Below are 12,802 nucleotides of genomic sequence, written 5' to 3' on the forward strand. Positions count from 1 at the left end.
GAGCGAACTAACTTAAACAGAGCTTCTTTAATAACCAAACATAGGTAGGCTCAGATAGACCGGCAGATTCCGACAGGACAGGACAAGGTTACAGCAAACATGACGATAGTCTGGCTCAGGCATGAAACACAACAAACAAGAATCCGACAAGGACAGGAACAAAAACAGAGAGAGATATAGGGGACTAATCAGAGGGAAAAAGGGAACAGGTGGGAAACGGGGTGACGAGGTAGTCAGGAGGAGACAAGGAACAGCTGGGGGAAAGCGGGGGAGAAAAGGTAACCTAATACGACCAGCAGAGGGAGACAGGGTGAAAGGAAAGGACAGAAAGACACAACATGACAATACATGACAATTAATGTACCTCCACTCATTTTGTCCTGATTTAGCCTATATATATATATAAAATCAGATGTTAGACATATTTACTCTTTAACCATGATCATTATGGGAAAAAAACTCAATAAATCAGGCTAACAAAAAAAGCCTTCCTTTTAACCACTTCAGTCACTCATAGGTTGACCTTTCTTTGGCCTCAGTAGAACAGGAACAATGCATTTGTGTGGAGTGTGTGGGTGGGCAAGCGTGGCAGGAGTGTGTGTGTAGCAGGATGATTGTGTGTGTAGTCTAAGTGTATTTATGGCATGAGGAGTGTGTGTAGCAGTGTGTAGTGAGAGGATTGTGTGCATTGCAGGACGTGGGTATGTGTGTGGGGCAGGAATAAGTGTACTGTATGTGTGTGTTGTGCAGAGGTTTGCTGTTGATCAAGTAGAGCTCACTGTGTGGAGAGGTAGAAACACTGCCAGGCGCTGCTATTGGGCCCTGTGCCAAGTGGATGTGACTCACTGTCCATGCCACGGATGGGTAGTTAGGGGCCATTAACAGATTACAGTTTTTTCCAACTGCTTACACAAGTTTTCAAAACTGTCTCCTTTTTTTCAAAACTCTACACACAATTCCCAAAACTGCACACACAAAATGCAAAATGCCTCACATCTTCTTCAAAATGTAACACTGCATTCAAAATGCCATAAACACATGTCAGAATGAAGCATTTGCATCAAATGGCAAACATTGCTTTCATAATGGTACATTTTTGGATATTCCATGTAAACACTGTTGTTCAAAATCTAAAGCTCTTTGGTCTTTCATAGGCTTATATCTACATTTCAATACAATGTTCTACAGTGAAAGTAATCTGCTGAGAGGGGTAACAAGTACACTGTAAACACCAATACAATGTTCTACAGTGAAAGTAATCTGCTGAGAGGGGTAACAAGTTATTTTTTTTATTTTATTTTTACTGTTGTATACAGTAGCATACAACAAAACCATAAACATATGTAAACCAAAAGTATATTCTTTAGAATACAGTAAAGAACACAATTTTGTGTGTGGGGTCCCAAGGGGGCAGTACAGGAATTGGTAGGGGGCAGTCACCAGTGCTAAGCTACGCTTCATCTCCTATCCAGCCTGAGTCTGGCCACGATACTTTGTCCACATCACAAGATACGTTTTCTCTTGCCAAACATCGGTGAAAGTATCTCCTAGCATGGCGTATCCAACCTTGGTCAGAGGCAACCTCTATGTCCCCACATGCGTCCACCATTGCCTGGAGAAGCGTCATGCGGGCATAGGGTTGGCGATCATACACTTTCCAGCGCCAGGCTGAGAAGAATTCCTCTATGGGATTTAGAAAAGGTGAATATGGGGGTAAGTACAAAACTACAAATTGTGGATGGGTGGCAAACTGTGGATGGGTAGCAAACCAGAACAGCCCGGTGAAAACTAACATTGTCCCATAAAACCACAAATCTAGCAGGCTCCTGATCTGGATCAGGGACAAGCATTGTGTAAATTGCATCCAGAAAGGTGAGCATACTGTTGTACAGACCCAGTGTGGCATTGTGATGGTGAATAAGTGTAGCATTTTGATTGGTTGTGTTTGGAAAAGGAAAGCAAGTCACTTCCTGTTAGATTTTTGTGTTTTAGGTAGAGAATTGTGTGTAGTGTTTTGAAAAAAGAGTCAAAGGCTGAGAAATAGCTTATGGTTTTGGATATTTGGTGTGTAGTTTAGCACTTTGAGTGAGAGGTTTAAAAAATCGTGTGACATGAAAAGATTTTGTGTGTAAGCAGTTGGAAAAAACTGTAAACACACATACATACACTCACTTACACACATGGACAGACATGCACAGCAGCCATTCAATTCGCACACACACTCTTTTGCACAGTAAACACACTCATTACTACTGTGAGAATCAAACCAGTAGGTACACACACACACACACACACACACACACACACACACACACACACACACACACACACACACACACACGCACACACACAATTAATACCTTAAACACTCCAGTATGTTTGCTGAAGTCCATGCAAATCTCGTCTCACTCCACAGCGTGTGTAAGGATCTGGGTGTAGCTGGCGAAGAGGAGTCAGGCGCAGGACAGCAGAGATGAGTAACAAAAGGAACTTTACTAAAAAATTCAAAATACATGAAGTAACACCAAGCCCACAAACATCAGACCGAACTTACAATAAACAAACACGCACAAAAACCATGGGGAAAACAGAGGGTTAAATAAGGAACCTGTAATTGGGGAATTGAAACCAGGTATGTAAAACAAAGACAAAACAAATGGAAAATGAAAAGTGGATCGGCGATGGCTAGAAGGCCGGTGACGTCGACCGCTGAACGCCGCTCGAACAAGGAGAGGGACCGACTTCGGCGGAAGTCGTGACAGCGTGACTCATGCAGTGTTATATTGATAACCCAGCACTTCCTCTTACATCATCAGCAGCCCCCAGGGCTTATTGATTTTCAGTAGCATGTAAACAATGAAATATAAAACATCTTCAGGAAGCCGCCTGTAGAGGATTCTACCACAGACACACAGGCGTGAAGCAGGGAGCCACTTCCTCAGGACTTCAATCTGCATAATGGAGAAAGCCCTGGGCTACGTTACAGACTTAAAGAAGTGCCTGGTGGTTAGGGGGATAAGGATTCAGAATGGGTCTAAGTTGGAGAGGGCAGGACATTTTCTAATGGAACATATAGAACAGTGTGATCCCTCTGTGACATTCCACACTGACTAGGTCAGAGACAACATGTTCATCAAATCTAAATAAAATTGTATTGGTCACAAACACATGGTTAGCAGATGTTAATGCGAATGTAGTGAAATGCTTGTGCTTCTGACAATTGCACAACAACTACCTAATAGACACAAATCTAAATAAAGTAATGGAGTAAGAATATGGACATATAAATATATGGATGAGTGATGACCGAGCAGCATAGGCAAGATGCAATAGATGGTATAGAATACAGTACATACATATGAGATAAGTAATGCAAGACACAGTTGAAGTCGGAAGTTAACATACACCTATGTTGGACTCATTAAAACTAGTTTTTCAAACACTCCACAAATTTCTTGTTAATCAACTATAGTTTTGGCAAGTCAGTTAAGACATATATTTTGTGCATATACAATTTTTCCAACAATTGTTTACAGACAGATTATTTCACTTATAATTCACTGTATCACAATTCCAGTGGGTCAGAAGTTTACATACACTAAGCTGACTCTGCCTTTAAACAGCTTGGAAAATTCCAGAAAATGATGTCATGGCCTTAGGAGCTTCTGATAGGCTAATTGACTAAATTTGAGTCAATTGGAGGTGTACCTGTCGATGTATTTCAAGCCTACCTTCAAACTCAGTGCCTCTGCTTGACATCATGGGAACATCAAAGAAATCAGCCAAAAACTCCACAAGTCTGGTTCATCCTTGGGAGTAATTTCCAAACGCCTCCTAGAGATGAACGTACTTTGGTGCGAAAAGTACCAGAACAACAGCAAAGGACATTGTATTGTGAAGATGCTGCAGGAAACAGGTACAAAAGTATCTACGAGTCCCATATCGACACAACCCGAAAGGCCGCTCAGCAAGGAAGAAGCCACTGCTCCACAACCACCATAAAAAAGCCACACTACGGTTTGCAACTGCACATGGGGCCAAAGATCGTATTTTTTTGAGAAATGTCCTCTGGTCTGATGAAACAAAAATAGAACTGTTTGGCCACAATGACCATCGTTATGTTTTGAGGAAAAATGGGGAGGCTTGCAAGCCAAAGAACACCATCCCAACCATCCCAGCACGGGGGTGGCAGCATCATGTTGTGGGGGTGCTTTGTTGTAGGAGGGACTGGTGCACTTTCCAAAATAGATGGCATCATGAGGGAGGGAAATTATGTGGATATATTGAAGCAACATCTCAAGACATCAGTCAGGAAGTTAAAGCTTGGTTGCAAATGGGTCTTCCAAATGAATAATGACCCCAAGCATACTTCCAAAGTTGTAGCAAAATGGCTTAAGGACAACAAAGTCAAGGTATTGGAGTGACCATCACAAAGCCCTGACCTCAATGCTATAAAAAAATTGTGGGCAGAACTGAAAAAGCGTGTGCGAGCACAGAGGCCTACAAACCTGATTCAGTTACACCAGCTCTGTCAGGAGGAATGGGCCAACATTCACCCAACTTATTGTGGGAAGCTTGTGGAAGGTTACCCAAAACGTTTGACCCAAGTTAAACAATTTAAATGCAATGCTACCAAATACTAATTGAGTGTATGTAAACTTCTGATCCACTGGGAATGTGATGAAATAAATAAAAGCTGAAATAAACAATACTCTCTACTATTATTCTCACATTTCACATTCTTAAAATAAAGTGGTGATCCTAACTGACCTAAGACAGGGAATTTTTTACTGGGATTAAATGTCAGGAATTGTGAAAAACTGAGTTTAAATGTATTTGGCTAAGGTGTATGTAAACTTCTGACTGTATGTAAACATTATTAAAGTGACTAGTGATCCATTTATTAAAGTGGCCAATGATTTAGAGTCTGTATGTCGGCAGCAGCCTTTTTGTGTCAGTGATGGCTGTTTAACAGTCTGATGGCCTTGAGATAGAAGCTGTTGTTCAGTCTCTCTGTCCCAGCTTTGATGTACCTGTACTGACCTCGCCTTCTGGATGGTAGCGGGGGGAACAGGTAGTGGCCAGGCTGGTTGTTGTCCTTGATAATTTTTGGGGCCTTCCTGTGACATCCGATGCTGTAGGTGTCCTGGAGGGCAGGTAGTTTGCCCTCGGTGATGCGTTGTGCAGACCGCACTACCCTCTGGAGAGCCTTGCGGTTGTGGGCAGTTCAGTTTCCATACCAGGTGGTGAAACAGCCCGGCAGGATGCTCTCAATTTTGCATCTGTAAAGGTTTGTGAGGGTTTTTGGTGACAAGCCAAATTTCTTCAGCCTCCTGAGGTTGAGCCTTCTTCACCACACTGTCTGTGTGGGTGGACCATTTCAGTTTGTCCGTGATGTGTACGCCGAGGAATTTAAAACTCCCTCTGCTGTTTCCTATGTCCACAATCATCTCCTTTGTTTTGTTGATGTTGAGTGAGAGGTTGTTTGCAAATCAATTTATAACATTTTTGACATGCGTTTTTCTGGCTTTTTGTTGTTGTTATTCTGTCTCTCACTGCTCAAATAAACCTACCATTAAAATTATAGACTGATAATTTCTTTGTCAGTGGGCAAACGTACAAAATCAGCAGGGGATCAAATACTTTTTTCCCTCACTGTACACGGCTGTGATAATAACTGACGAGAATTCTCTTGGGAGATATGGTCGGCATTTGATTGTAAGGAATTCTAGGTCAGGTGAACAAAAGAACTTGAGTTCCTGGATGTTTTATGATTACACCATGAGTCCGTAATCATGAAGCATACACCCCGGCCCTTCTTCTTCCCAGAGAGATGTTTATTTCTGTCTGCATGATGCATAAAGAATCAGGCCCGTTGTATTGCCTTCTGACTGCTATTGGCCCTTTCCTTGCTCAGCAATTGTTTAATAGAGCACAGCTGAAAATAAATGTAGCTGTCACTCTCCATGAAGACAGAGCCATGTTAAGAAAGTGCAGAGGCTGAGGTTACAGAGCCATGAGGTAATCCAGGGGTAAACATACTTACATTGCTGTGAAACAGCTTTGGCTCTAATTGCGGCGCTGAGCTGAGTGTAGGCAACAAGGCTTCCCCTTGAACTGAACTTAATGGGGTGTTGAATGAAAGTGAGAGGGCTGAGGTAAAAGAGGTGCATTGGCCTGTTCTGCAGGCCGTCATTGTAAATAAGAACTTGTTCTTAACTGACTTAAAAATAGATAAATAAAATATGAGATGGCTGAGTTGAAGAGGTGCATTGGTCTGTTGTGAGGGGGCTGAGCTGAAAGAGGTGCATTGGCCTGTTGTGATGGGCTGAGCTGAAAGAGGTGCAATCGTTTGGGTGAGAATGTTGTCTTTCATTGGAATGATCCTCTTGTTGTCACTAGTGTCAAAAGTCACCTTGTCTAACTTGAGCCTCAATGCAAATTCTTCTGCAATGACAGCGATTTTCAATCCCCCTTGCACTGGGAGGCACCCATGTAAATATTTTGAAGTAATCTTTCTGATCAATGAGGTCAACAAAATTAGTATTTCTAGCAAAACCACGGTTTTAACTGAACTTAAATTAAGCTGCAACCCAAAGGGATCAGTCCCCAGTTCCGACCATTCATTTGGGAGAGCAGAGGTTGACACTTTCTAAATGATAATCACAGAGGAATATCGGTCCCATAAACTGTCGCCTTATGTGGACTCTGTTTGCATTTTGCCATCTTTATGGGGACGCGGCCTGTGTGTTACCAAACCTGTTGCATTATTAACTCGAATTCACCGTCACTTTTTCCAGTAACCTCACTCCAAGCTGTCTGAGAGAGAGAAAGGGGTCAGTTTTTCCAGTAACCTCACTCCAAGCTGTCGGAGAGAGAGAAAGGGGTCAGTTTTTCCAGTAACCTCACTCCAAGCTGTCCGAGAGAGAGAAAGGGATCAGTTTTTCCAGTAACCTCACTCCAAGCTGTCTGAGAGAGAGAGAGAGAGAGAGAGAGAGAGAGAGAGAGAGAGACAGAGAGAGAGAAAGGCGTCAGTTTTTCCTCATGATTATGTCTCCATCTTTCCCTTTCTTTCTCCCTGAACCTATTTTATTTGTTTATTTTTTCCAAATGTTAATAGTTTATTTGAACCTTTATTTAATTAGGCAAGTCAGTTAAGAACAAATTCTTATTTACAATGACGGCCTACCCAGCCAACCTTGACGATGCTGGGCCAACTGTGCGCCGCCTGATGGGACTCCCAATCACGGCCGGATGTGATGCAGCCTGGATTCGAACCAGGGACTGCAGTGACGCCTCTTGCACTGAGATGCAGTGCCTTAGACTTCTGCGCCTATACCCTTTGACTATCTCTCCCTCTCTTTTCTTCCCTCTTATCCCTGCTCTCTCTCCCTCCTGCTCTCATTCCCTCACCAATTTGTTGACCCCCCCCTCTCTTAACATACAGAGCCCATTGTAGGAGACTGATGCCAGATAAAACATTAGGATGACTAATAACATAAACACAGCAGGAACCACATGCCCAATCCATCAGGGAGGATGTCTCCCAAATATCTCCCACACTCACTACAGTTTTTGTCAATTGTGAACATTTTTGGGGAGCTGTATTGAAACATATCTGTAGCAGAACAGCAATGATCAAATACATTTACAGAACTTCTGATAATTTTCTTTCCATAGTGCCCGACTTGCATATCTTAGACCACGTTTTACAAAACTTTAAATGCAAATGTAATCAGTGACTGCAAAATTGGAACACATTGTTTTCATCAGAAGAGAAATGTGTGCAATTGTGTTCACTGTTTCCATCAATCACCCCACCAATCACCCCATCAGTGTCATACCATGTACAATACTATATATGGAAAGATCTAGGCAATGGAGACAAATTGTTATGATTTTTGACGATATTGCGGACATGCAGAGATGGAAGATGGGTTACTCCTCAGTCATCAGACATGTGACCTTCCATCATAGAGCTTTGCTTTGGTGTGGATTGAGGCCTATGCATGTACAGTCATATCAGTTGTGTTCCTCCATTGAATTCACCTTTCCTTTTTTTTTTCTATTGTGGATTGTTTTTCTGTGCACTAATGGAAAGTCTAATAAAATATGAGTAAACCAGCCTTCGTATTGATTACATGGAATTGGATTGTGATGATATCGATGAAGGAATCCTGCACACAATGTCAACAGTTATTTAATATAACAAAAGAAATATACAAAAATATCTGATTTGATGTGTATGACATTTTTTTGGTGGAATATGCATAAAGGGAGAGTAATTGCCCATAATTCTGCATCTTTGGATAGTTGTACTTCCATTTGATCATCATCTTACCTCAAATAACCTGTACCCCTGCACACTGACTCGGTACCGGTGCCCCCTGTATATAGCCTCGTTATTCTTATTGTGTTACTTTTTATTATTACTTTTTATTTTAGTCTACAGTACTTGGTAAATATTTTCTTAACTCTTCTTGAACTGCACTGTTGGTTAAGGGCTTGTAAGTCAGCAATTCACGGTAAAGTCTACACTTGTTGTATTCGGCGCATGTGACAATTAATGTTTGATTTGATTTGAAAGAAAATCTATTGATCTCCTGGGATTTTTAAAAGACAGACGCACTTTGTTTTTTCTACTTGGACTCAAGTGATAATATGATTGCGTTAATCTTTTTGCAGGCAGTCATGTTCTTTTGATGAATCTATTTGCAATATTTGCAGAAAGTCTAGTATAGTTTTGATGAATGTATTTATGGGTCATTCCACAAAAAAAGAGTGCCTTTTGCATCCCTTTTATATTTTAAGTAGAAATTGTGCACCAATATGTTAAAAGCAAGTTAAATTCAATTAAGTTAACTTTGATATGAACCACATGGAACATTTTATAAATATGAATAAAGACTTGCAAAAGAGCCAACATTTTGCATTTTGACATGCCCCTTTGCTCACCATCATTGTAAAGCCCTAGTTATTTTCTTGCTTTGACAAAGTAATTATTCAAAGTTATTATTTTAAATCACATTAAATGTATTTTCCTTATTTTCAGGTCAATCCTGTTACATGAACTGAAATGTAGCTTTAATATGGTGAAAATATTCCTTTAAAAAAAAACAATTTTCAAGAAACATTGATCATCTGAGAGTCAAATCATTGTGTAAATGTAGGTAGGAGCTGGTTCTACTCTTTTTGTCAATATTCTGGTGTTTTGTGGTGGAAAACTGAGTGGCTCCATCAATCTGCACACCACCAAGGTGACTCTTTGTTGACAGTGTTGGGGGATGGGTAATGTATTGATGCTCCGTGTGCCAAATCAACACAAATTTGTTTCTATTTGTCTTTGTTACCTATTTTTTATATTTATGAGTCTTATTTTTGTATATATTTATATAGTTTCAAATGTAATGATTATTTATTGCCCAAAGAGAAGAGAGCCATACAAGCTTGAACCGCCACTGTCCAGGAGTCTTGATGATCTTCCAGGTGCTTCCTGGTGCTTTTTGGAAAACTTCAGCCAACTTTTTGGACCAGATGGGTCCCATTATGTCTGTCGAAAACCAAAAGTTGCATTCCAGAGTAAGAGCCTCATACCAGCGGTCAAGCATGGTGGTGGTAGTGTGATGGTTAAAATGAGGTGAAATAAAACATTTGTTTTGACTAAGTTACACTACCTAAAATGTATTAATTTCATGGAACGACCCGTATGTTTTGAAAATAAATGTATTGTTTTGTAAAAGGCCAGTGAGTTGTGTCTTGTGGACTCCAAAAAAATGCTTGTCCGTGATTGAGAAAAACTGTAATACACTAAATATGTTTCAGCCCACATGTTAGGGGTGGAAGACATGACTAGGCATTCATAATATTAATTGTATACACATCTATACAGTATTGGTGCAGCAGAAGAACAAATCCTTACTGAACATTTGATATCCTAAATGGCCCTTGCAAACCAGAGCCAAGAACGGGTATTGACAAATCAGCTTGGTAATTGTCCATCATATAGCACTATACTATGTTTTAATTCAGTGGTATTGCAACAAAGAGAGTAGCACAATGCTCCCTCCTCTGACCAAGCTGGGGCATTGCATAGAGTGAAACAGGTGATAGTCAATGTGATCTTTAAAAATATGAACAAGTCTTTCTCGATGTGGAGGAAATATATTTGGGAGATTTTGCAACTACCGGCAATTTTGGCATTTCTTAGTTTCTTGAAAAAAACGTAACAGAAATACTTTATTAACAGAAACTGGTATTGGCTGTGACTATTTTATTTGACAATACATGGATTTAACCACATTTTGTGGTTGTAAAAAAAATTAGCACATTTTCGGGATTTAACTGCCAGGCCATAAGGTTTACTTGGTTAATATGATCAGCTATCATAGATAAACTTCAACCACATAATGAGATCTATTCTTTAAAATAGAAGAAAATCTAGATCTAGTTATAGGTGATGACAAATAATATTATCTTGGAATATTCAAAGTGACTTTTCTTGAAGGTGGAGATATATCATACACTCTCCATGTCATATCCTCTCCACTGCCACTTCCCAGTTCTTGTGTGACTTGATGTGAAAAAACAGAAAAAAATACTAGAATTTATAATTTTGTTCAGAGTGATGGTAATGATGCAATACTGTGAGGCAGTATTTTGTGTAAAAAAAGGAATAAATGACTTGTTATGCCCATTAAATGTTTATACAATTTCCATTTCTTTTTCTAAACAGGTGCACTAAATATTTTCAAATGATCAACATATTTTAAAGTGTAATAAACATTGCAAAACAGAGAAATCCAGACACTGCATTAGAAATTAAACAAAGAAACAAAATTGCAAGCTGAAAAAATAGGTTAAGGTTATTTTAGTGTGTTCTTTATACAGCGCATTCAGAAATTATTCAGACCCCTTGACTTTTTCAATGTTTCAGCCTGATTCTAAATGGATTAAATATATCTACACACAATACCCCATAATGACAAAGCAAAATCAGGTTTTTATGAATGTTTGCACATTTATTACAAATAAAAACTGGAAATAACACATTTACATAATATTCAGACCCTTTACTCAGTACCTTGTTGAAGCACCTTGAGTCTTCTTGGGTATGATGCTACAAGCTTGGCACACCTGTATTTTGGGAGTTTGTCCCATTGTTTTCTGCTGATCCTCTCAAGCTCTGTTAGGTTGGATGGGGAGCGTTGCTGCACAGCTATTTTCAGGTCTCTCCAAAGATGTTCGATCGTGTTCAAGTCCGGGCTCTGGCTGGGCCAATCAAGGACATTCAAATACTTTTTCCGAAGCCACTCCTGCGTTGTGTTGGCTGTGTGCTTAGGGTTTTTGTCCCATTGGAAGGTGAACCTTCACCCCAGTCTGAGGTTCTGAGCGCTCTGGAGCAGGTTTTCATCAAGGATCTCTCTGTACTTTGCTCCATTCATCTTTCCCTCGATCCTGACTAGTCTCCCAGTCCCTGCCACTGAAAAAGATCCCCACAACATGATGCTGCAAACACCATGCTTCACCGTAGGGATGGTGCCAGGTTTCCTCCAGACGTGATGCTTGGAATTCAGGCCAAAGAGTTCAATCTTGGTTTCATCAGACCAGAGAATCTTGTTTCTCATGGTCTGAGTCCTTTAGGTGCCTTTTTGCAAACTCCAAGCGGGCTGCCATGTGCCTTTTACTGAGGAATGGCTTCCGCCTGGCCACTCTACAATAAAGGCCTGATTGGTTAAGTGCTGCAGAGATGTCCTGGAAGGTTCTCCAATCTCCACAGAGGAACTCTAGAGCTCTGTCAGAGTGACCATCGGGTTCTTGGTCACCTCCCTGACCAAGGCCCTTCTCCCCCGATTGCTCAGTTTGGTTGGGCGGCCAGCTCTAGGAAGAGTCTTGGTGGTTCCAAACGTCTTCCATTTAAGAATGATGGAGGCCATTGTGTTCTTGGGGACCTTCAATGCTGCAGGAATTTTTTGGTACCCTTCCCCAGATCTGTGCCTCGACACAATCCTGTCTTGGAGCTCTAAATCAAATCAACTTTTATTGGTCACATACACATGGTTAGCAGATGTTAATATATGTGTAGCAAAATGCTTGTGCTTCTAGTTCCAACAACATGTAATCTAACAATTCCACAACTACCTAATACACACAAATCTGAGGAATGGAATAAGAATATATACATATAAATATATGGATGAGCAATGACCGAGCGGCATAGGCAAGATGCAATAGATGGTATAAAATACAGTATATACATATGAGTTGAGTAATGCAGGATATGTAAACATTATTAAAGTGGCCTCATTAAAGTGACTAGTGATCCATTTATTAAAGTGGCCAATGATTTCAAGTCTGTATGTAGGCAGCAGCCTCTCTATGTTAGTGATGGCTGTTTAACAGTCGGATGGCCTTGAGATTTAAAAATAGCTTCTGTCTCTCGGTCCCAGCTTTGATGAACCTGTGCTGACCTCGCCTTCTGGATGGTAGCGGGGTGAACTGGCACTGGCTCGACTGGTTGTTTTCTTTGATGATCTTTTTCACTTTCCTGTGACATCGGGTGCTGTAGGTGTCCTGAAGAGCAGGTAGTTTGCCCCCATTGATGCATTGTGCAGACCGCACCACCTTCTGGGCGGTGCAGTTGTCATACCAGGTGGTGATGCAGCACAAAGGATGCTCTCAATTGTGTATCTGTAAAAGTTTGTGAGGGTTTTAGGTGACCAGACAATTCCTTCGACCTCATGGCTTGGTTTTTGCTCTGACATGCACTGTCAACTGTGGGAACGTATTGTCGTAGCTGAATCAG

Source organism: Oncorhynchus mykiss, chromosome 3 (assembly GCF_057628025.1).
Source record: "Oncorhynchus mykiss isolate SJ-2025 chromosome 3, ASM5762802v1, whole genome shotgun sequence".
Taxonomy (NCBI): domain Eukaryota; kingdom Metazoa; phylum Chordata; class Actinopteri; order Salmoniformes; family Salmonidae; genus Oncorhynchus; species Oncorhynchus mykiss.